We start from the raw sequence: 23,678 nt of genomic DNA, 5'->3' as shown, positions 1-23,678 counted from the left end.
GAAAGAAAACCGAACTGTAGCTGAGAAAATAGATCTGTGACTTCCACCCTACAGTGGGAACATCTTGACATTTAAATCCAATTACCCTTTTCCCATCCCTGATGAGGATATGACATGCAGCTAGAGAACATTCTGCTAGATAAATATATCATATTCTCTGACTGCTCAAAACTTCCCAGGGCTGATTTTGGAATTCTGTGTACCCTGCCCCCCATCAGCCCCTGTGTGAGGACAGGGTCATAGACTGGCCAAGTTAAACGGCCCTGAAAATGTTTGCTTGGTTAATCTCTACAGGATTTGATTTCTGCCCTTCACCAAGTCATTAACTGGGAAAACGGAACTAACTGCAGAAGCAGGAGGACCCTTGTCCTTTGTAACGAATCTGCAGTCATTCGGAGCCCCCTCCCTGGGCTTTTGGCAAAGGGCCACATGCCGATTGGCTGCAGGGAGAACAGGATTCATTAAACACATCCCTGCATTACTTCAAAGCTCCAGTCCTCACAGACGCAGAGTCCAGATGAATCAGAAAGGCAGCAAGGATCCCTTGTGCTATAATTCTAAGGTAAATAATAGTTTTTTTCTGCCATCTAGAGAGGGGGAACAGACATTCTTTAGCAAGTGCCTGGCTGGAGAGGGAGGCAATAGGAGGAGAAGAAATTACCGGGATTAGCGAAGGCAGTGAGCACCCTGATTCTTCTGCCTTCCAAAAGGGCTCCCTGGTGTGGGCCGTATCCAAGGAGATTGGGCGAAACACCCCACCCCAACCCAGCCTTCCTTCAGAGACTCATTTACCGCTTAAATTACAGGATTTGTTGACTTGCCTCACTCCATTTCCACCTGCAGAAAGAGAGAGCAAGAAAAATATGAGTTCATGGAGAGTTAGAGTCTCATTTTAACTATTAGTTCCAACCACCTAATCTCTCCTGCACCCCACTCCCAGTCAAGACGGTAACCAGCCTGAGCTGACCCTTTCCCCAGTCCCGCAGGATGGAGTGCTAACAAACAGGGAAAGGCCACCCCCCACCCTGGCTTCACCCATCCCCTGGAAGTCACTGAAGCAGGAATCGCTCCCTCCCTCCCTCCCCTTCCATCTGGCTGGGGTGACCAATTATCTTCCTCCCCGAGGGAGCGTGTCATCATCCTTAGGCACCCAGACAGCCTTTGCAGTTGTTCGTCCCAAATTACACTCCTCTTTTATCCTGTGTGCTCAGAGCTGGTTAATAAATAGAAATTAAGTCATTTCTTTACTTTTTGCTTCAAATCACAGCGTGAGACTGGAGTGGTACGCATATTTGTGACTGCATGGGTGTGGAACTGTGTATCTGCTTGTGTGTTAAATGGAATTCAAGACTCATTCCATCAGCACCAAGACGTTCCCAGGAGTTCATACATATTTGTCTTTTTTTCGGAAAAGCACAACTGATCTCTTCTAGTAGTCCCTGAATGCTCAGGCAAGAGGTCAAAATGAGATGTCTCTCCTCAGACAGCAGGCTCTGGGCATCTCTCAGAAAGAGAAGGTCAAAGGGTCTGATGAGGCCAACAAATAAGGGGTGCCCCAGAGAGCCAGACCTAGACAGCCCCATTTCCTGCAATCCTCTAGTCTAGGGTGGCTACCAAAAAAAAAAAAAAACCAAACCCATTGTTGTTGAGTCGATTCTGACTCACAGCAACCCTATAGGACAGAGTAGAACTGCCCCATAGGGTTTCCAAGGAGCACCTGGTGGATTCAAACTGCCGACCTTTTGGTTATCAGCCGAACTCTTAATCACTACGCCACCAGAGTTTTCCCTGGGGTGGCTAGAGGAGGTCAGCTCTCAGAACCAGGGATGAAGGTCACTTCCCTTACAAGTCCTTCTATACTACTTTTAAAAGCAAAGTATGTATTTTAAAATATTAACTAAGTCAAATTGTAGAAGATGCTTGTAACTTGTCCTGGAATTCGATGCAGTTGTGAGCCTGTGCTGAGCCATTCAGTAAGCTGCCAGAACCCTGAGTGGAGGCGCACAAACTGGTTCCCAGGAGCACACCTCGTAAAGTACTCACACGAGTACTCACGGGTACGCACATTGGGCTGCGGGATGCCTTGCTGGAAATTCTCAATCCCTGAGGGGGAAGGGACTCTCCACTGACCTCAGGGATCTTCCTTGGGGCTCTGGGTATCTCAGGCAAACTACATGCCATACTACGTTCAAAGTCTGAGCACCTGGCAGGCTGAGAAGACCCTCAGATTTCCCTGTAACCTTGTGGCCTTGTAGCCTATGTGGCTGTCTCGGGTTCCTACTGCTGTCATAACAAAATACCACAAACGGGGTGGCTTTAAAGAACAAAAATCTTTTGTCGCACAGTTCTAGAAATGATAATTCCAAATTCAGGGCATTGGCAGGGCTGTTCTCTCTCTAGGGGAAGATCATTTCTTGTGTCTTTCAACTTCTAATAGCTCCGAGTGTTTCTAGCTGTTCCTTGGCTTGTAAATGTACCTTCACACGACATGTTCCCATCTTCCCCGTGTGTGTGACCCTCTTTGTATTTGTTCTCCCCTTTTGTAAGACTTCACTCAGAAGGGGTGTTAGAACTAGGACCCACCCTACTCTGGTACGGCTTAACTGATAATATCTTTAAAGAAAGACTTTATCTCCCTAAACAAGGTCACATTCATCAGTACAGGGGATAGAACTTCAGCACATCTCTTTGGGGACACAGTTCAATCCGTAACAGTGGCCATGGGGCATGAGAGATTGGGTCTGGGACAGAGACACCCTGTTGGATAGGTCAACTTCAGAGAATTAGTGGGAATACCTTCCCTGGCCATCACCAATTCCTTCTCCCCAGGGAGAGGAGAATCACATTGAAATAGACCCAGAATAAGAATTTAAGGTGAACACTTAGACTCCTGCAGGTTAAACCACAGCAAGGAGTTTCAACTAAAGGTGCAGAGGAGTTGCTCTGAACATTTTGAACATTTTGGAGGTCTCCCTCTCTTCCTTTCTTACACACACACACACACACACACAGCTCACTATTTCAGGAGGTTCAAGGACCCTTAAAGTCCATTACATGTTGACCAACCTGCCTTCCTGACTAGACAGTGAACCTTTTGAAGGATAAATTATATGTTTATTTTTGTATCAGCCCCCAGAACTGACCTCATGTGTGCATGTATAAATTTTGGCTTCTAAACTTTGTGTTAGGAACTTGAGGGAAGGTCATGGTGTTGAGATCCAGCTGTGGTCTTTTCAGTTAATCGTGCTGATGACCAGGACCTTACATGGATTATCCATGGTGTTGAAAGACTTTACACCCAACATTTCCAGGAGCCTCCTATCCCAGGGTGTGAGGGCACTGGTGCTTCAGAGGTAGAATTCTCACTTTTCACGCAGGAGACTTGAGTTCGATTCTTGCCCAATGCACCTCATGCACAGCCACCACCGGTTTGTTATTGGAGGCTTGTGTGTTGCTATGATGCTGAAAAGGTTTTAGCAGAGATTCCAGACTATGGTGGACTAGGAAGAAAGGACGGATGATCTACTTCTGAAAATCCTAATCCATGGGATTAGTGGTTACCAGGAATGGGAGGTGGGGGGGGGGGCAGAAGTATCACCATCCTCACTTCTTAGGAGCATTCTGGTTGTATTTCTTCCAGGACAGATTTGTTCCTTTTTCTGGAAGTCCATGGTATAGTCAATATTCTTTGCCAACACCATAATTCAGAGGCATCAATTCTCTTCAGTCTTCCTTATTCTTTATTATGCTCTTTTAAGAACTATTTATATGGGATCAAAGTGACACAGCAACTGGAAAGATTAGATAGGAACCTTAGGGGGCAGTGAGTTTATGTTAATGAGAAAGGAACAACTGAGAAAAGGAGGGTGAGCACGGTTGCACAACTCGAAGAATGTAATCAGTTTCATTGAATTGTACGTGAGTTGGTGTATGTTTTACTGTGTATATTCTCAACAACAATAAAACTCTATGGAATACAATGGTTCAATCTGCAACAGATCATGGGGATGGTGCAGGCCTGGGCAGCGTTGTGTTCTGTTGTGCATGGAGTCACCACCATGAGTTGGAGCCAACTCGCTGTCAGCTAACAGCAACCTATCCAACCCTGAATCCTGGGAGCTAGGCTAGGGGAGCTGGGGAGAGGCAGCACTGAGAGCTGTCCGTGGTCCTGAAAACAGCCTTGCTTCCCCTTCCCATTGGCTGAGATGCCACCACAGTGGTATCTGTGGTTCCAGGCCTCAGTCTGGTTTTGATGCTCTGATTCTCGGTCCAACTTAGACCTCAGCCAGAATCTGGCCTTTAGAGAGCCAGACAACCCCATATGACTCAGGGCAATCATGCTGTGAGTCCCTGGCATGATCTTGACTGAAATCAGCTCTGCCCGGAACCTCAGTCCTGACAGCCCCTACACCAGAGCTGGCCTCTGGCTGGAAAACTGCATTTCCACCTCCGCCTGTTGGATGTTGGGCTCCCTGGGAAAGCAGAAAGAGATATGTGTGCAGGGAGTTTATTGGGGTTATATTATGACACAGAAGGGAGGGGTTTAAAATAGCTTTAGAGCAAACTGTAAATGTACACTGTTGTCCATTCTAAGCCAGTATGAACTGTTTCTGATATTCCTTTCTGACAGGGATGGAAAAGAACATATTTGTCAGACCAGTGATCACATACCACGTATCTGAGGCCATGTAAATCTTCTCTAGCAAAAATATCACATCTGACACAGTGGTTGCAATTGGGGCTACAATGTACAGAGTTGCAGTAGTATGCTTTCATCCTCCAGGACTCATTTGTCTTTTGTAGGGATTAGGCTGGTGAATTTGATGGTGATGACTACCTCTACATTCTTTAGGTCTTTAAAGGTGGCACTAATCTCTGCCATTCCCCCAGGAAACAATATTGCTTTTGATTTAATATTTGACTCAGGGGACAAGGTCACTTTCAAAGGCTTCCACTATGATACCTCTTATCCCGCAAGTCAAGGACGTGGGGCTTCTGCCAGCTATCATGTATGTCCATTCCAACTACACATCCAGAGACTGGGGAAAAATGATCACCAGATGGGTCTCTGAGCCCAGTGAGAGCCAGACTTGGGCCATTTATTATCCCCATATGCCCTCATTCTAACAGAGAATGCTATGGTGACACTTTAGGTCCCCAGGTGTCAAGGTGTAAATGTCAACTTGGACAAAAACCCAAAAATGTTTGTGTGTGTCCCAGTGTACACTTATCCAAGTAAATGGCCATAGATCACTTTGGGGAAGGGCTGGGGAAACATTACTGTGTATACTTTGCCATGATGGTGTGTGGCTCTTCCTCTTGGAGACCTGTCCTCTCATTGAGTTTTGGATCTGAAAACTGGACAAAGGGACTGTGAATTTTATTGCAACAGTTGCCCTCAGCCTCCTGATCATCCATCCGTGAATTCTTTTTGTTGTGTGTCTTGGTTAATACCCTTGGCTACCCATCTTTCTTGACTTAGGGATACCATGTTCTATTAACCACCTGCAAAACTTTCTGCAGGTCAGCCCCTCTTGGCCGCCACACTGATGTTGCTACTCATTAGGATAATTGTGCACACCCTGTTAGTGATGGTTAAGCACTGGCACATGGTTTCTACTGTTTCAGGATCCTATCATCCCCATGACGACGACGATGATGATGATGATAGGATCCTGAAATAATAGTGGTGCAGTGGTTAAGAGCTCAGCTGCTAACCAAAAAGTTGGCAGTTTGGATTCACCAGCCACTCCTTGGAAACCCTATGGGGCAGCTCTACTCTGTGCTCATTGCTATGAGCTGGAATCAACTCGACGGCAACGGGTTTGGTTTTTTGGTTTTGATCATCCCCATCGGAGTCCAGGTGGCACAGTGGTTAAGAGCTTGGCTGCTAACCAAAAGGTTGGCAGTTTGAATCCACCAGCTACTCCTTGGAAATCCTATATGGCAATTCTACTCTGCCTGTAGGGTCGCTATGAGTCGGAATGGACTCGACAGCAACGGGTTTGGTTTTTGGTTTTTGTCATGCCTATTGACATCATGGCGCCTAGTTCTGTAAGGGCATCTCCTGCCTTCAGCCCTGTCCTACAGAGGAGAGCACCAATGAATTTCTCATTGATGCTGGTGCTGCTCTCATCAGTGTATTCTATATTGCCTTAGAAAATTAGGACATTCCATGTTCTTCCACAAAACAGCCATCTGGTGGACTTCAGCCTTATGTAGTATCTCCACTCCAGCATGACCACTTTTTTGAGCCTTTTGATCTCTACCATTACTACCTGCCACAGCAGTTCTGTCATTTCTGCTTCATTTGATGTGGACTATTGTTTTCTCCAAATTTCCAAGAACCATCTGAGTAGCATGTTAGCATCGTCTTCCGGGGTCCTTACCATACTGTTAAATCCTGCCAGGAGAGTGCTTCCTATCAATGACTTCTTCTTTTCTGTCCTCGTGACATGGCACTCTCAGGATCAAGTCCTGTATGTACTTTCCTGCTCCTGTTGGTGCCTGTTTGCTAGGTCCTTCACCTTTCCCAGGGTAGAGTCCTTTTCCACCCTGAACAAATCCAGCACGTGCCCAGGTAGGTCATGTTGCGACTTAACCCTAGTTATTGGTCTAGTGGAGTAGGGGCAGATCCTGAGGAGGGCATGTGTAGTCTTGCAAGACAGAGACCTGTGTAATGTCTTCAATTAAAAGAGGAGCACCAACCTTTAATATGGAGAAGTAGGACTCTTCTGCAGACCCAGAGGGTTCAGGGGAATGAGGGATTTGAGATTTTTGCCTATATCAACCCAGGTGTCCCCATCCCATTTCTCAGGGTCCCATTCCTTCTCGGTTAGGTGCCTGCCATTGCTGAGACTTTAACCTCTCTGAAGCTCTGCTACTCTTATGATTAAGTCCGGGGACTGGTCCTCTCGCTGCACAAGATGACAGTCCCTGTATGCTGCCAAAGAGACAGCAGCCAATCAAGTCCAGTGTCCCTAAGTTACCATTTACCCCATACTTCTCAACCTTCTGATACCTTTTTGGGCCCATCAGTGCGTTTCTTTCCACCAGTATACCATTCTAATTCACCACCAGTAATGATTCTAACAATTGCTACCTCTTTCTAGGGGCTATCTGTGCTCCACCGGTAGGGGGCGTCATCGCCAGCTGATCTGCAGGTGATTGAACTCTAAATTTTCGTCTTAGCATCTGCTTTCCAGACCACTGGCACCAACAGTCAGGTTGCCCGGGCAGCAGATTCTGAGGAATGCATTAGGGTGCCCTGGGGTCAACCCTTGTGGGGGAGGGGAGGGATACAGGAGTGGGCGGAGGGAGAAGTCAGGCTGGGATTTAATCAGCCAGCCCCTCAGGGAACTCTGGAGCTAGGATGACCCTGCAGAGTTGTCCTGAATTGGGGCGTGGGGACCAGGCCTTTATACTCCACATCAACCAGTTGCTGGATGCAGGCAGCCCTGGAGAAGGAGGTGTGACCTTGGATGAGGCAACTTTCATCAGCAGTCAGTGAGCTCTGGAGGGAGACTCAGCTATGAGCTGTCAGTCACAGAGTTTCCACGGCATCCACTACACAGCCCATCATGCCCAGAATCTTATCGGAGCCCACCCTCCGTGGAGCCTTCACCTCTGGCTCACACCACCCCCACTTGACCCCATCATTCCACATGTGACAGAGAGTGCCTCAAGCCTCCCTTGTGGGGGACAGTTTTTCCAAATTGCTTTGCTTACTTGGAGATGATGGAAAATAAACCGTGGCTGATGTTATTTAATGAGCTTCTTTTTCAGTTTTATAGGAGCCTTTTCCTTCCAGGTATTGCTGTTTACCTTCTGAGATACAAGCAAGATCTCTGCAAACCAAAATAGCTTTTTTTTTCCCAACAGAACACTTTAGAGTTCTAAAATATGTTCACACAATTTTTTTTTACCAACTTAATTGGGGGATAATTTATATATATAAGAAAACATATTCACTCTAAGTGAGTTTTGACAAATGCACACCCCTAATTGAGATATACGACATTTGCATCACCCCAGAGCATTCCCTCAGGCCCCTCTTCACTCACCACCCTCCACCTCTGCCCCAGGCAACCACCGAGCTTGTTTCCAAGTGGAGATCAGTTTTACCTCTTCTAGAATTTTATGTAAGTGAGATCCTACAGCGTGTACTCTGTTATATCTGGCTTATTTTGCTCAGCCTGTTTGTAGAGGGCATTGGTGGTTCAGTGGTAGAATTCTCGCCTTTCGTGTGGGAGACCCAAGTTCAATTCTTGGCCAGTGGACCTCATGCACAGCTACCACCTGTCACCAGAGGCTTACGTGTTGCCATGATGCTGAACAGGTTTCAGCAGAGCTTCCAGACTAAGATGGACTAGGAAGAAAGGCCTGGTGATCTACTTCTGGAAATCAGCCACTGAAAACCCTATGGATCACAACAGTCTAATCCCTTTGTACATGGGGTCACCATGAGCATTCGGGGGCCAACTCGACCGCAGCCAACAGCAACATTTGTGAGATTCATCCATGGTGTTATGTGATGGTAGTAGTCTGTTTTCTTTTATTGACAAGTAATGTTCCATATACTACAGTTGGTTTATTTACAAATTGTTGATGGACGTGTTATTTTAATTTATTGGACACAGGCCATGTTGTCCTAAGTGAAGCTCAGGCAGAGACATGGCGTGTACCGGCCATGCAGCCAAGAGGGTGTCAGTGGGAGGAGGGCTCTGTGAGCTGGGCTTCACTTCACTCCAGCATCACTTAACAAAAGACCCCCTAGGAATTAACAATCTGGCCAAATAATGGTGCATTTTGTTATTTCTTTCAAGGTGTGTATTTTTCCAGAAGGTGCTCTGGTCATTTTCTTTGGATGCTATTTCAGTTAGCATCCTGCCAAGCAATATTAATTCTCTTTTTTAATTCAGGATAACAGTAATTGAGGGGCAGGCCTGCAGAGCAATCAGCTTGGCAGATGCACGTCAGACTATATATCATAACATGAGACATTTTGAGAAAATTGCTTTTCCTCCTTGAATGCCAAGTCATAAATAATTTCAGGTTGGAAAGAGCTCTGGGAAGCGTGTGTTTGACTCCGGGGTACGGCCTGTAAATACTGGGAGCCATGGAATAAAAAATGAGGGGGCAGATTTGTGGGGTCACTTCTAGTCTGGACCTTGCTATAACTTGTAGTAGACGGTGTAGGTGCCCCGCCCAGACCAGCTTTACTTGGTGGGTGCACCCATCCCCGGTTGCTATGAGTGTGGGTTGCTAATGGCTGATACACCTGCACCCTCAATCAGAGACTTGCCCTCCGCTGACAGGAGTTTCATCTCCTGGAAAGTGACGCCTTGACCCTGGAGGCGACCTACAAAAAAAAAAAAAACCAAAGTCCTGATTTATAGTATTTGCCAATTTCTGTGGTGTAAATACTTCCACTGTGGCTAATCCCAAGCTACCATGCAAAAATAAATAAGTTGCTTAGGGGCATAAGCATATGCAATAAAAGCATTTTTAAAAGGCAAGGGAATATTATAAACACAGACATGAATATAGTAGTTACCCCTGGAGGGGCGGCAGGGGGATGTCTGAGAGGGGCACAAACGGCGCTTCAGTGACATTGATAAAACTCTGTTTCTAAAACTGGGTGCTGGATACCTGGGTGTTTGTTTTTATTGTTCTTTATACTGTATCTGGAGCCCTGGTGGCATGGTGGTTAAGAGCTCGGCTGCTAACCCAAAGGTCAGCAGTTCAAATCCATCAGCTGCTCCTTGGAAACCCTGTGGGGCAGTTCTGCTCTGTCCTGTAGGGTCGCTATGAGTCGGAATGGACTTGACGGCAATGGTATACTGTATATAAAGGCAATGGCGGTTCCGTGATAGAATTCTCTCCTTGTATACAGAAGACCTGAGTTCAGTTCCCAGCCGATGCACCTCAGGTGCAGCCACCACCTGTCTGTTAGTGGAGGCTTGCATGTTGCTGTGATGCTGAGCGGGTGTTAATGGAGCTTTCACACTAAAGTGAATTAGAAAGAAAGGCCTGGCTATCTACTTTGAAAATCAGCCGGTAAGAACCCTATGGATCACAACGGTCTAATCCACACCAATCCTGGGGATGGCAGAGGACCAGGTGGCATTTTGTTCCATTGTGTGTGGGGTCACCATGAGTCAGAGGCTGACCCTATGGCACCTAACAACAGCAACGTATACTGTATATATAGTATACGTTATATATTTTCTTTTGCATGAATAAAATGTTTCATCACAAACACAATTCTAAGAAAGCCTTTTAAGCTTTAAAATTGTTCTCACTGACACATATGCGGCGTGGTTTTTGGGGAGACTGCAGAAGCAGCTTGAAGGCTGGGTTCTGGCTACTCATGCATCGGCATTCTGGGTGTGAGTGCACGTTCACAAATCTGACGGGTTCTGGGGAGGAGGAGCTTGGTCCCTGTGGGTGGAGATTTCTTTCAGGAGAGACAGGAAGTGCAGGTGAGGGCAGGGCCTTGGACAGAACTGCCCTGTCCAATGCCCCCTCCCACCGAGGACCACGGAGAATGCCTGGAGGCCCAGGCCTCCCCTCCACTCGCCCAAAGCCAGTTCTTTGAGAGAGACCTTTTCCCTAGTCTCTTGCTCGCTCTCCTCCAGGGTTTACCCCTAGGACCTCAGGCCCTGGGCCTGGGGGCCCACTCCTGAGGAAAAGCCACCAGAACGGGCAGGAGAAAGAGGCCAGAGTTTACTGCCTCCCTGCATCCTGGGCCACCCGTCTTTCCACCTCCTACCCTCAAGCCTCAGGCCAGACTGTCTCTAGGGGCCGCAGAGGACAGAGACACAACCCCACATCCGCCAGCAGCCAGGCTCCTGGGGACCCACCTTCCCAGCCTCCTTGTCTTCGGTGTGGAACTTTTGATTCTCTTAATTGATTGCCCATCCAAACCAAATCCGTTATCATCGAGTGGATTCCAACTCATAGCGGCCCTATAGGACAAAGTAGAACTGCCTTATAGGATGTCCAAGGAGTGGCTGGTGGATGCGAACTACTGACCTTTTGGTTAGCAGCTGAGTTCTTAACCACTGCGCCACCAGGGCTCCTGATTGCCCATACCCAAAAACCAAACCCACTGCCGTGGAGTCAGTTCCAACTCATAGCAAAAGCAAAATAAAACGTGTTTAGTTTTCCACAAGCATGAGAACAAAAGCCTCAAGGTATCCCTAGCCACCTACCCCCCCAAGGGCGAGGGAGGAGAGGCAGTGGTGGGCACGGGCCTGACTCCCTTGGCCATGGTGGCAGTCCCCTTCGGCCTGAGCTCCCCTCCATGACAGCACCCCGGGTCCCTCAGCAGCAGCAGACGCACCCCCTTGCTGGTGAAGGCCTGAGGATTTCCTTAGGAGCTCAGATGATTATCAAGTACAAGGGGGAGGAATGGGGACGTTCTAAATTCTCCTTTTAATAATGAATCCCATTTCCTCCTGTAGCTGGTTTGCTTGCAACAGATGCTGTTGCAGAAAATGGAACAAAATGGAAGACATAAAAAAGGCGAATAATTAACTCAGCCGAAAAGCCTCCCCAGCAGATGTCGGGATGGTGGGGCAGGGTGCCCAAGGCCCGCCCCCCACGCCATTGCCTGGCACTGCTGCCCTGTGCTACAGTGGGAACCCATATGTTCAGATGCTTCATGGCTCGGCTGGGTGTTAGGGAAGCAGAGAGCCGCCCTCCCGCTGTTCAATAGCTGATGACCGTTTTTCTCCAATTAAACTGAAATTGAAGGATCCTCAGACTTAGACACCCAAGTAAAATCATTAGTGCTTAAAATGTTAATTGTGCTCAGATGTGCCTTTGCCTGTGGAGGCTGGCTGCAAACGAGCTTGCACGTAGTTCGTCCTCTGCAGAGGGAACCTGAAGACACATCTGTCCCCGCACCCCGCTCCTACCAGCACCACCAACCAGGCTGGCCTCCCAGGATCCCCGGCGTAGGCAGCCAGAGGCCAAAACCCTGGCGCCCATTCTGACAATGGGAGGCCTGTGTGACCCCTGCCCGCCTGCCCAGTCCCCTGACCTGTCAGGGACAGTGGGCCAAGGGGCTCCCACCCAGTCCAGGCGCTGACAGGCAGTGCCACATAGCAGTCAGACAGGTCAGCCCTAGAACCGGACCAGCAGTGTGGACAAGGGAAAGATACTTTTCTGAGACTCGTTCTTCTCTTGCAGAACAGGGTTATAAAATCTACCTGCTGAAGTGCCATGTGAGCCGGGGCCACTTCTTTATCGACTCTGTGTCCTCAGCACAGAACCTACACCCCCGCCAGGTCCCACATGAGTAACTACGGAAGCAGTGCCCCCCCCACCACCACCACCAGTGCCAGGGGCAGAGTCGTCATATCCTCCAGGCAGGGCTGAGGGGCCCAGCCTGGCCATTCATCAGCTTGCTCAGGGCTTGGGGTTAGGTTTTGTGCAGTGGCCTCGAGACCGTCCTCTCAGGGGTGTGGGTGTGGTGAGACCAGAAGGGAGGCCGTGCCGCCACCTGCACCAACCGCGTCTCACCAGCCTGCTCCCCAACAGCATGGAGAGGAATTCACCCCCTGAGCCTTCTCCTGCTTGTTACTTTGCCCACGCGTGAGCGCCAGCTTTTCTCTGCAGAGATGATGCGCCTAAGAGGCTTAGGCTTCTTTACGCTAAGGAAATCCACTTAGATACTCCGTGTTCCCTAATCCACCACATAATAAGATTCCTTTATCTCTTGTTGTCATGGGAAGTATATATTAACTGATTAATATTAATGTGTTGGCCAATAAATATTAATATCTGAACGGATTCATACTTCACAAGGCAGAGACGCTGATGAGCACGATAGAAGCTAGAACCAGGGCAAGCTGTCAGGGTTTGGCAGGTCCCAGAGGAGGCAGCCGGAGCCGCCGCTGCCCCTTGTCATGGACACCCCGTCATTAGGAGCGTCTGCAGAGCTGGGACAGAAGTGTGTTCGGACTCTGATTGTGGCAATTAAAATCCTTGCCATCCAAGGCAGCATATTTTATCATTTAAATAGCATTTTACAATCTCCTAACACATTTTCCCAGTAACATTGTTAAATTAGGTGATAGAAGGTCATTTTTGCTTTTGAAGCTGAAATACTGTTACCATTATTCCTTATCTGCCTGGAATTAGAAAGGTTTTGGTATTATATGTTCTAAAGGTTTCATTATCAAAATTTGCTAGACTTTCTAAAACAAACCAACAGAATTTTTTTATTTTTTGCCCTTGTTTTAATCAAAGATGGACAGAGCCTTTTGTCTTCTGACGCTGGAGATGGCTTTCAGCGTTTGGTGGAAGGAGGCAGCATCTTTCCTAGTGGCCAGGATTGTACAGTGAAGTCTCCAGAGGGTCACTGGGGGCCCCTTGTTTATCTTTGATTTGGAGCTGCCACCATCGCTGTCACCTGTGCTGCATCCCCGAGTGTCAGGGAAGCCAGAGAAGGTCAGGGAGCTGTCACTCTTGCCCACAGAAATGGCACAACCAGAGCCTGCACTGCATCTTCAGCCAGTGGAGCTAGCTGGAGCCTGCTGATGGCCAAGTAGCTTCCCCTTCCTGGTCCAAGCCTCTGGTCCAGGCCATCTCCCCTCCAACTACCCACCTGTCTGCCCCCAACCGTGCCTGATCTCCATCCCAAATCCCTTCCCCTAGACCCAGAATTCAGTTCCTGAACCCTCACCCTCCCTCCCTACTCTCCTGCCCTCACCTCATCTGCTTGCAAGCTTCACCCCATCCCAAGACCAAGCCCCCTGCCCATTCCCTCCCATAGCCTGCAGGAGGCTGAGTTTTGATTCATGACCGAGATGCTCTCTTCCTAGGGCAGAGAGATGTGTTCTTGGAAGAGCCCTGCAGCCTCAGAATGCTGTATCAAAGACAGCTTGCTCATAAGAGGTCATGGCACAGGGTAACTCAGGGATGCCAGGCACTAGGGGAAAGCCACCGTTGCCAGGGATGTGGCCCCAGGCCCTGCTCGTGGCATATTTCAATGAGAGGTGTGGCTCGGGGGATCAGGACGGGGAGAGGCTTGTGCTGCACAAGTGGTGTCTTCCAGGTCAGATGATGGCACATGAATGGTGGGTAGATGGCACGTGGGTGGTGTGTGAATAGTGGGTAGAATAGTGGGTGGAATAAGATGAGGATGGTGCATGTATAGTTGAATGGTGAGTGAATGGTATGTGGATGGTGTGTGGGATATCCCATAGATGACGTGATAGCATGTAGATGGCACATGGATCATAGGTGGGATGGTATGTGGATGGTGGATGAATGACGCATGGATGGAGTGTGGGTGGCACGTGGGTGGTGTGTGGATAATGGGATGCCTTCCCCAGCCAGCTAGAGGCTGATGCAGAGAAGGAGCCCCTCAAACATTTGTATCTTCACTCCAAGGATATTCAAACATATGGACTCTTCCTCCTAAGCTTTTGCCCAGGAGATCTCCATGTAACACCGAGTCTCTGGCTTTTAAAGCAACCGTAAAAGCAGCACTCCTCAGGGAGACCTGCCTGAGGAGGGGGCTGGAGGTTCTGGTGCCACGTGGCAGCTCTCTCCTCGAGCTAGAAGCTGGCTGTGCATCCATGGCTCTCTTGTGGCCTCTAACACACATGGTGCCCTATGCTCTCTGCATGGTGACATGGGTATGTCAGCAGAAGATCTGAACAGGAAGCCTGTGTGAATCCAGATACACCTGTGTCTGGACCAGGGCTGAAGCCCCTGGCTGGGCCCTCAGGAGACACCAAGGTCAAGGCCCATCTAGGATAAGCCACTGTATTTTCCCTGGATGAGCAGACCTTTCCCTGCTCCCATTCCCTTCCCTTCTGTTTTGGTGTCAGAAGTAGAATTCACTTTACCAGTGAGGAGGAGGTTCACTTGCTTGCAGTCTCCTGGCTAAAAGGCAGCACTCACTGGGGTGGTGGGAGCAGTCCAAGCTGCTCTGTGGCAGCCCCTGGAGTGTTTGCTTGTCCTTCAGCCACTACCCTGTCTAATGGTGACAGCTGGTGCCAGAGGTTGGAGTCTGTGACAGCATCTCTGATCGAACTTCAGCAGAGTATGGGTACTGGGAAGGCAAGACTGCTGTTTTCTTCCTAAGCCCGCTTGGGATCCAATCTCAGTCTGTTGTGGAGGTGAACCTTGAGGTTGACTTTAGAGAGATAGAGATAGATAGCTGCTGTCGAGTCGACTCTGACTCATGGCGACCCTATATACAACAAAATGAAACACTGCCCGTTCCTGTATCATCCCGTCAATCGATGAAATGTTTTGAGTTCATTGTTGCAGCTATCGTGCCGATCCATCTCACCAAGGCTCTCCCACACCTTCAGTTGCCCTTTGCTTCACCAAACGTGTTGTCGTCCTCTAGCAACTGATCTCTCCTGATGACATATCCAAAGCAAGCGAGTCAAACAATGTTTTGTTGTGATCTGTAAGATTTTCATTGGCTAACTTTCAGAAGTAGATTGCCAGGTCTTTCTTCCTAATCTGTCTTAGTCAAGAAGCTCTGCTGAAACCTCCTGGTGTTTGAAATACAGGTGGCATAGTTTCCAGCATCACAGCAGCACACAAGCCACCACAGTATGACAAAGTGACAGATGGGTAGTGGAAGGTTGATTTTAATTCCTCTGAAATCTTGCTCTGCAGGGCAAGGTCTTGGTGGAAAAGGGTCACTTTGTGCTGACCATCTGAGTGGGAGATCCTAGCCCAGGGGGCACCTGTCTGCAGCCTGGTGCTCATTCTCCCAAGAGACTCACTCCTGCAGAGCAGTCTTACCTGCCCACCCGTGGCTCTCTCTCCCCACCAAGGACTGGGCTGCAGACTAGCAAGTGGCTCTGGTGTGTGCCAGAACCTGTCCTTAAGGAGTCAGATGCAGACTCTTGGGCCCCTACCTTGGCTGGTTCCTGTGCTTTCTTGGGGATGGAGCAGGGCAGACAGTTGAAAGCTGGAAATGACATTCTCAGAATGCCTGCCACCCACCTGCCACCCCAGCACAGGATTGTGCTTTCCTGTGGAGCCCCAGCTCTTCTGAAACACCTGCCATCTCCAACGGCAGATTCTCAGAAAAGCCTCAGGCATCCGAAGTCTTCTGACACACCTGGTTGGCCTACCCCCACCTGACACCACTTGTCTTGGGCTCACCCTGCCCTGCACGGTTGATCACAGCAGCTCCTCACTCCGTAATCACCTCCCAAACAAACAGAAAACATGTTGGTCGCCATTGTAAACATCCCCGGCGTGATTTATTACCATCATCACAATATTTTGTTTGGAGCTGTAAACCTCCCAACATAAGTCATTAGAAGGAATGACGTTTAATCCTGCAGAAGATGCCACGGTGGGCTGCGTGGCTCTCACTCAGCTAGTGAATCATTAATTCTAGAGAGAACGACATCCCCCAGCATAGGCAGCCCCTCATCTCCACCACACACAGGCGTGGAAGGCTGAAGGTTCAAGCCAGGCTACTTTTGCTTCTTGGAGTAGCACATTCATGACTGCAAAGGGGTGCTCCAAACCCAGACCTGGTCATCCAGACTGAAGTTTTAATTCTGCAGGAGATGCATGCAGCTGGGATTGGCTGCCTGTGATCTGCTTTCTTGGTCCTGATGGCCATCACGCTGGTTGGACTTCAAAGGAAGCAGAAAAACAGCTCAGAACATCTTCTTTAGCTCTCCTTTCACGGTGACCCCAGCCACCCTTTGAGGAGCCATTACACAGCGAGTGTATTCTATTCGCAAAGCTGGCAGGTCTAATTTCCTGGGTTTTGCTGCAGATGTGCAGGCAGAGGCTAAGAAGAGCCCTGTTAGCCTTAAAAGGAATGTCCTGGGGCCTCAGAGCCATCCTCCCCAAGGCAAACACCGCCAAGAGCTCCTTGCAAATGGCACCTCCCCCAGATGAAGGAGACACCCGAAAGTGCTGGAGAGGGAAGAGGACCGGGGGTCTTAACCAAGGGATTGCTTTAGAAGACTTTAGCAATTCTTAGTACACATGACAATTGTGAAACTTCCAGGTGACATTCCAGTGTTTAGCCCTACTTAATATTCTTGTGTTCAGAGCTACCTAGGGTGGCGTTATGCTGCGATGTTGGCTGCGGGGATGTTGGAAGTTGCAGGGCTGGGCTGGGTGTTTTGTGTCTGTGCTGCCTCCAAAGACTGAGGAGCAGGGGGAAGGAAGCCCCCGGCCTTCTGCTGGCTAATGGCTGCCGATTTTACCCAAACTGCATACTGTGTTCCAGCTGAAGCTTCTACCGACAGGCACTACGTGAGTCTTGTGTGTCTGGTTCAGTATGGCCAAACCCAGAGTCAAAATCCTCTCCCCCACTGGCTCCCCTGTCCCCTGGACCTCCCTTGTGTGAAGGGTTCCAGCAGCATGAATGGGGGCTCCCCTAGATATTTCCCTTACCCTCACCCCTCATACCCATGGCACACCAAGCCTTCCAGCCCTGCTCACTTGCTGTTTTCCAAATCTGCACTCCCTTTCTCCTCCCCACTCCCCTGCCTGCCTTCCGGCCTCTCCATGCCTCAGCTACATTATGACATGTTGTTGTTGTTAGATGCCGTCGAGTCAGTTCTGACTCATAGAGACCCTGTGTACAACAGAACGAAACACTACTGGGTCTGACGCTATTCTCGCAATCGTTGCTATGTTGGAGACCATTGTTGTAGCCACTGTGTCAATCCATCTCGTTGAGGGTCTTCCTCTTGTTCGCTGACCCTCTACTTTACCAAGCATGATGTCCTTCTCCAGGGACTAGGTTCTTCTGATAAGAAGTCTGAAGTATGTGAGACGAAGTCTTACCATCCTCACTTCCAAGGAGCACTCCGGCTGTACTTCATCCAAGACAAACTTGTTCATTCTTCTGGCAATCCATGGCATATTCAATATTCTTAGCCAACACCATAATTCAAAGACATCAATTCTTCTTTGGTTTTCCTTATTCATTGTCCAGATTTTGCATGCATGCGAAGCAATTGAAAATACCATATCTTGGGTCAGGCGCACCTTAGTCCTCAACATTATAAGAATCTTAATTTCTACACCTCGCTCTTCTCCAGGCCATTCCTTAGTTGCCCCCAGAATGACCTTTGAACATGCAGCCAGCAGGGCCTTACCCCCACCCTCGCCTTATTGCATCTCTGCAGCTAATGCCCAAGGATTGGCCACCTTTTGTGAGCCAGGTGCTGTGCCAGGCTCTGAAGTTACCTGGGGCTGTGGTGCCCAGGGCCTGCCGTGAGTGGTGTGGGGCAGAGCCTAGCCCCAGCATAGCTGTGATGGGGCCTTGGGAGGGTAGGATGTCACCCGCAGGTCCTGACTCCTATCTGCTCCCTATGGTGGTCTGGGGTTGCTGTGGTCAGCCCACACAGCCCAGTGGGGTTGGCTGCTTCCTGCAGGGTGCTGGGCTGGGCTGGGCTGGGCAGAGCCAAAGGGAGTGGAAGTGGGCTCTTGGCCAGGTATCCAGGCGAGGTGGCGTCCCCACAGCCAGGCCCTGTCGAGGCCATGATTGGCACCTGCACTCAAAGGCCGTACCCCTCAGAGAAGCCAGTAAATCCTCAGGCCAGAGCCTTCCTGAGCTGCTCCTTCCCCAGTCCTGGGCAGGACCCAACTCCAGGCTCAAGACCCTGCCCTTGGGAGATTCACCTCCCTCTCATGTGCGGACAGCGACTCTGCAAACCCAAGGCAGAGAACAGTGGGACTGACCACCAGGGCCCCTCTGAGGGCTCCAGCAGCCCCTGGCCTTGCCCCTGGGGACCTGTGAGATACCAGAGTCTCTGTTCTCTTGGGGTTACACGGAATGACCTCTGAAATGCAGCTTCCCCTCCGTGTTCTCTGTGATGCTGAAGGAGACACTGGAGACGGAAGGGCCTAGAGCTGGAGCTGGAGCTGCCCATCCACGGTGCTCACCCCAGCGGCCAGCCAGGAGAGACTGCCACCCAACCTGGGGGCACCTCTGCATACCATCCATGAATAATGTGAGCCACCATTGCACAGCCATCTGGGGGACTCTTCTGGGGGCCAGCACACCCACCCCTGGGCAGCCCCTTTTTCAGACTCACTGGCAGGAAGTGAGATCTTGTGTGACCTTGTGTCATCTTGTTTGACCTTGGGTCTAGTGAGTCCAACTCCCCCTGGGGGCCCAGGAGTGCTTCCCCAGGGGCCTGAGCGCCTCCCTCAGGGCAGAGCAGACCTCACAATGGGGTCACCTCAAGGAAGCATCTGCTGGGATGGATTTTCTTCTGTGGCTCTTGAGGGTGTCACAGGCGGCAGCTGTGGTGGCTCTGACACCACAGGCCCCTCAGTAATTGACACTGCAGCTAGAACGGCACATCCGGGGCTGGCAGGACTGGACAGATCATTATTTGCGCCCGGCCACGGCGTTAATGAGGCTGCCCAGCTGGCTGCCTCCTCCAGTGACCTGGCTTCTGTTCCAGTGAAGAAGGATGCGCCACTCCATCCTCCTCCCAGCCGTGCCAGTCATGGAGCTGGGCAATTGATTTTCTTGGCATTTTTCGTGCAAACAGGCAGTCCCTCAGTGGAGTCACCTCAGCCTCTGGCTCCAGCATGAATCACTCATTTTTGTTTCCCAGTCACCACATTGCAGGCATTTACCAATTCTTAGGCCAAATTAGACCCCTTCTTGCAGAGCTGGCTAGAGAGCAGTCGGCCAGGTGCCCTGTTAACCAAGCAGGAGGGTCATTATGTCCATCCCGTTTAACCCAATGTGCACTGGTGTGGCTCCCCGGGGACCTTGGGGAAAGGGCAGGACTCACCCAGGCTCACTGCCCTGGGGCTTCAGGAACTGGCTGCCTCAGCCCTGATCTTCTGCCTCTGAGAAGTGCTGGCCGCTCACCTGGTCCTGGAGGACCACAGGAGGTGGATTGTGCTCCTGTGTACACACATCTGCTGTGCGTCTCTAATCAGCCGCTGCCCACTCCTTCACTCCCTGTTATGGACTGAATTGTGCCCCCCAAAAAATGTGTGTCAACTTGGCTAGCCCATGATTCCCAGTATTGTGTGATTGTCCACCATTTTGTGATGTGATGTGATTTTTCCTATGTGTTGTAAATCCTACCTCTATGATGTTAATGAGGTGGGATTAGTGACAGTTACATTAATAAGGCAGGACTCAATCTACAAGATGAGGTTTTGTCTTAGATCAATCTCTTTTGAGAAATAAAAGAGAGAAGTGAGCAGAGAGACAGGGGACCTCATACCACCAAGAAAGTAGTGCCAGGAGAAGAGCATGTCCATTGGACTTGGGGTCCCTGCTCTGAGAAGCTTCTAGACCAGGGGAAGATTGATGACAAGGACCTTCCCCCAGATCTGACAGAGAGAGAAAGCCTTCCCCTGGAGCTTGCACCCTGAATTTGGACTTCTAGCCTCCTAGACTGTGAGAGAATATGTTTCTCTTTGTTGAAGCCATCCACTTGTGGTATTTCTGTTATAGCAGCACTAGATAACTAAGACACTCTCCTTCCTCCGACTCTGGACATCTACTTGGGAGACCCACAGTCACCTTAGACTCCATGAGGTTCTGTTCCTCCTTCTCAGGAAATGATGCCAGTGTCCACCAGCTGCTCAAACCAGAAACCGAGTCCCCGTCACTCTGCTCCCAGTCAGTCCCCAGGTCCAGCTGCTGTTCTATGCTAGAGCAGGTTTATACTGGCTCGTGAGACCCAGTAGTGCGCATCCCCTCCCAACATGAGTTCCCATCAGTGGCGTGAAATCTGCCGTGGTGGGAGTATTTACTGTACACCATGGAAATCCTCAGACACTGCGAATCAGGGCTCTCCCCCACCCATCCAGAGAGCCAGTTGTCAAACATTTAACAGCACACAACCATGATTATTCCTCCTGAAATATTCTTCACATCTCCCCTTTTTTCTCCCACTACCCGCTGGGTCCAAGCCTCTGACATAACCCGCCTAGACAATGGCAACATCCCCTCAACCAGCCTTTCTGCTCTGTCTTTGGCTCCTCATCCCAGAATGGTCCTTAAATGCAAAACAAGTCTCCATAGTTCACAGTGCTTCTAGGCTTCCCCTGGTCCTTACCAGATAAGGTCTAATGCCTTTGCCAGACCACAGGCCCTTTGTTTGCTGGCCCCTCCCAGCTACAAACAGGTCTGTCTTGGAAGAAGTACAGCCAGAGTGCTCCTTGGAAGTGAGTATGGCAAGACTTCGTCTCACATACTTTGGACGTGTTATTAGGAGGGACCAGTCCCTGGAGAAGGACATCATACTTGGCAAAGTAGAGGGTCAGTAGACAAGAGGAAGACCCTCAATGAGATGGATTGACACAGTGGCTACAACAATGGGCTCAAACATAGCAAAGATAGTGAGGATGGCGCAGGACCAGGCAGTGTTTCGTTCTTTTGTACATATGGCTGCTGTGAGTCAGAACTAACTTGATGACATCTAACAACAACAGCCAGCCACTATGGTCCTGCCTTTTGACGCCCTTCAGTCTCTGTGTCCTAGCCTACTGGTGTTCAGTCCTCCCCTCCCATGAGCCCTTCTGTCACGGCGCAGGGCCACCAAGCTCTGCCAGGAGTACCCCATTACCCTTAGGTGCCAATAAATTATCATGACCTTAGGGAGACCTCCCGATGCCCTGGGCTGCTGACATCCTCCATCACACATTGCCAGGGACGTCCTCTATTGCTGCCATCACATATGAAATTGCTTGTTCAGTGCCTGACTTCCCTGCTAAGGTGAAAGCTCCAAGAGGGCAGGGACCACCACTGTCGCATTCAGGGCTAAGGCACTCACCGGTGCCTGAGACACTGCCTGGCTCAATCAACGTTGAGTGAATGGACACATGGTAGTGGGGAGCATGGCTGGGTTCTGCATGATGTGCTACAGGGTGGAGGGCCAGCTGACTGATCTCATTGCCACTAACGTACTGCAGGACAGCCAGTGATGGGAAAAGCCAGGGGTCAGCGAGTATCATGCGGACAGTTGTTTCTCAGCTGCTGCAACATTTGCTAGCTCCTGCCCATCCTTCCTGGCCTGGCTGTGTTGGAAGAATACATGAAGGAAAGAAAAGGCACAGGTTGCTCTAAGCCGCCATCCCCACTGAGCAGGGGAGCACGCACGCGTGCAGCAGACACACAGTGGGATGCACCCCTGGGCACACATGGTGTAACATAGAAAACATACCAAGTCTGGGCCCCATGCAGCATGCACAAATGCACACGTGCAGGGTGTAATACACTCATGGCATGGATGCTGGGGCCACACACACCCCCGCAGACTGCCAGGAGAGCTGTGAAGAAGGAGCTGAGGCCCCCTCCCTTGTGCACAGGCAGGCCAGTCCCCTGTTTGCGGAGCTGTGGCCAGCATGAACTGGGCTTCTGCACCAGTTAGAGCTTTCTGGGGGCACTAATGTGGGGGCAGTCTCCCGGGGGGCACGCTGGAGGGGTGGGGGCTGAGGATGCCCCCCCCAAGTGATTGGCAGGTGGGGTGCGGGGCAGCTGTTGGGTTCACAGTCAGGCTAATCAGCTGGCCGGTTGACTGACAGGCGGCGCAGATCCTCGCCTGGTTGACAGCTCCCAGGGAGTTCACCACCAGGGCTGAGCTGACAAGGAACCACCCAGCTGAATCGTGGATGCTAATCATGAGGTGAGGGAATGGAATCAGCAAACAAAACAAGGAGCAGTCAGAGCCGTCAGGAGCCCATCGGCTTCCCTCCCCTGCAGACCGGTCCCAGAGCCACTGTGCTCCAGGAACCTCGGCTGCTGTGGAAGTAACCAGGAGACAGCAATCCAGGAGCCCAGCAGCTGGCATCCAGTGAGCACACACTGTGCCCACGCCGCATCCTCCTTTGCGCTTGTCAGCGTGCAGGATGGGTATTCTTAGCCCCATTTTACAGATGAGGAAACTAAGTTTCCGCAAGGTCAAGGGACTTGTCCAAGGTCACGTAGCAGTGCTATTTTTTTTTTCTTTAAATATGCTGACCCTCCATTCTGTAGCTGGGATTGGAGCCTCCAGGCAGAGGGAGAGGAAGCCCCTGCTCTGTTCTGGGCCAAAGGCCAGGGTCACTGCGTGGCCAGTGCAGGACCATCGCTGAGTTTAGCTGTCTCACAGCAACTGGAGAAGCTCACCACTGAGGCTGAGAGAAGAGGCCCTCTGCGGCCACAGCCGCACACTGCTCCAGAGCTTGCTGGACTGACCTCTGTCCAGCTCCAAGGTCCATACTCGGCCCTGGCCACCCAGCCACCTCCCAGGCCCTGGAGCAGCCAACACTTGTGTCCCAGGCAGCCCCACTGCTAAGGAGTGGGCACGGCTGTGACAGAGGCTGGCCTTGGCAGAGAATTGAATACAGGTAGTCCCTGACTGGAGCCCTGGTGGCGCAGTGGTTAAGAGCTTGGCCACTGACCAAAAAAGGTCGGCAGTTTCAATTCACCAGGAGCTCCTTGGAAACCCTATGGGGCAGTTCTACTCTGTCCTGTAGGGTCGCTATGAGTCAGAATCAACTCGACAGCAGTGGGTTTGTTTTTTGGTTTTAGTCCCTGACTTACAACGTATTCCAGTTATGACGAACCACACTTCCAGCCGTCTTCGTGGGTGTGGGTGTGCGTCTTACGGTTAGTAGTGTATATACTACCTACAACGTGAAAATATATCTGTAAGTTTATATGCAATGTTTCCAACCCCCAAAGACAAAGATCG

At 50.3% G+C, this 23,678-nt stretch overlaps 1 protein-coding gene and 1 non-coding gene across 2 annotated transcripts in view; both read left to right on the top strand.

Moving 5' to 3' along the window:
* CHST8 (carbohydrate sulfotransferase 8) overlaps positions 1–23,678 on the top strand; it is an 80,283-nt gene that overhangs the window by 48,113 nt on the left and 8,492 nt on the right. The window lies entirely within an intron of this gene.
* TRNAE-UUC (transfer RNA glutamic acid (anticodon UUC)) lies at positions 8,209–8,279 on the top strand. The gene has a single exon. It is a non-coding gene; the product is annotated as a tRNA-Glu (tRNA).

This window comes from Trichechus manatus, unplaced genomic scaffold (genome assembly GCF_000243295.1).
Source record: "Trichechus manatus latirostris isolate Lorelei unplaced genomic scaffold, TriManLat1.0 scaffold00014, whole genome shotgun sequence".
NCBI classification, from domain to species: Eukaryota; Metazoa; Chordata; class Mammalia; order Sirenia; family Trichechidae; genus Trichechus; species Trichechus manatus.
The sequence above is the reverse complement of the archived record's forward strand: the minus strand, read 5'-3'. Positions and strand labels throughout refer to the sequence as shown.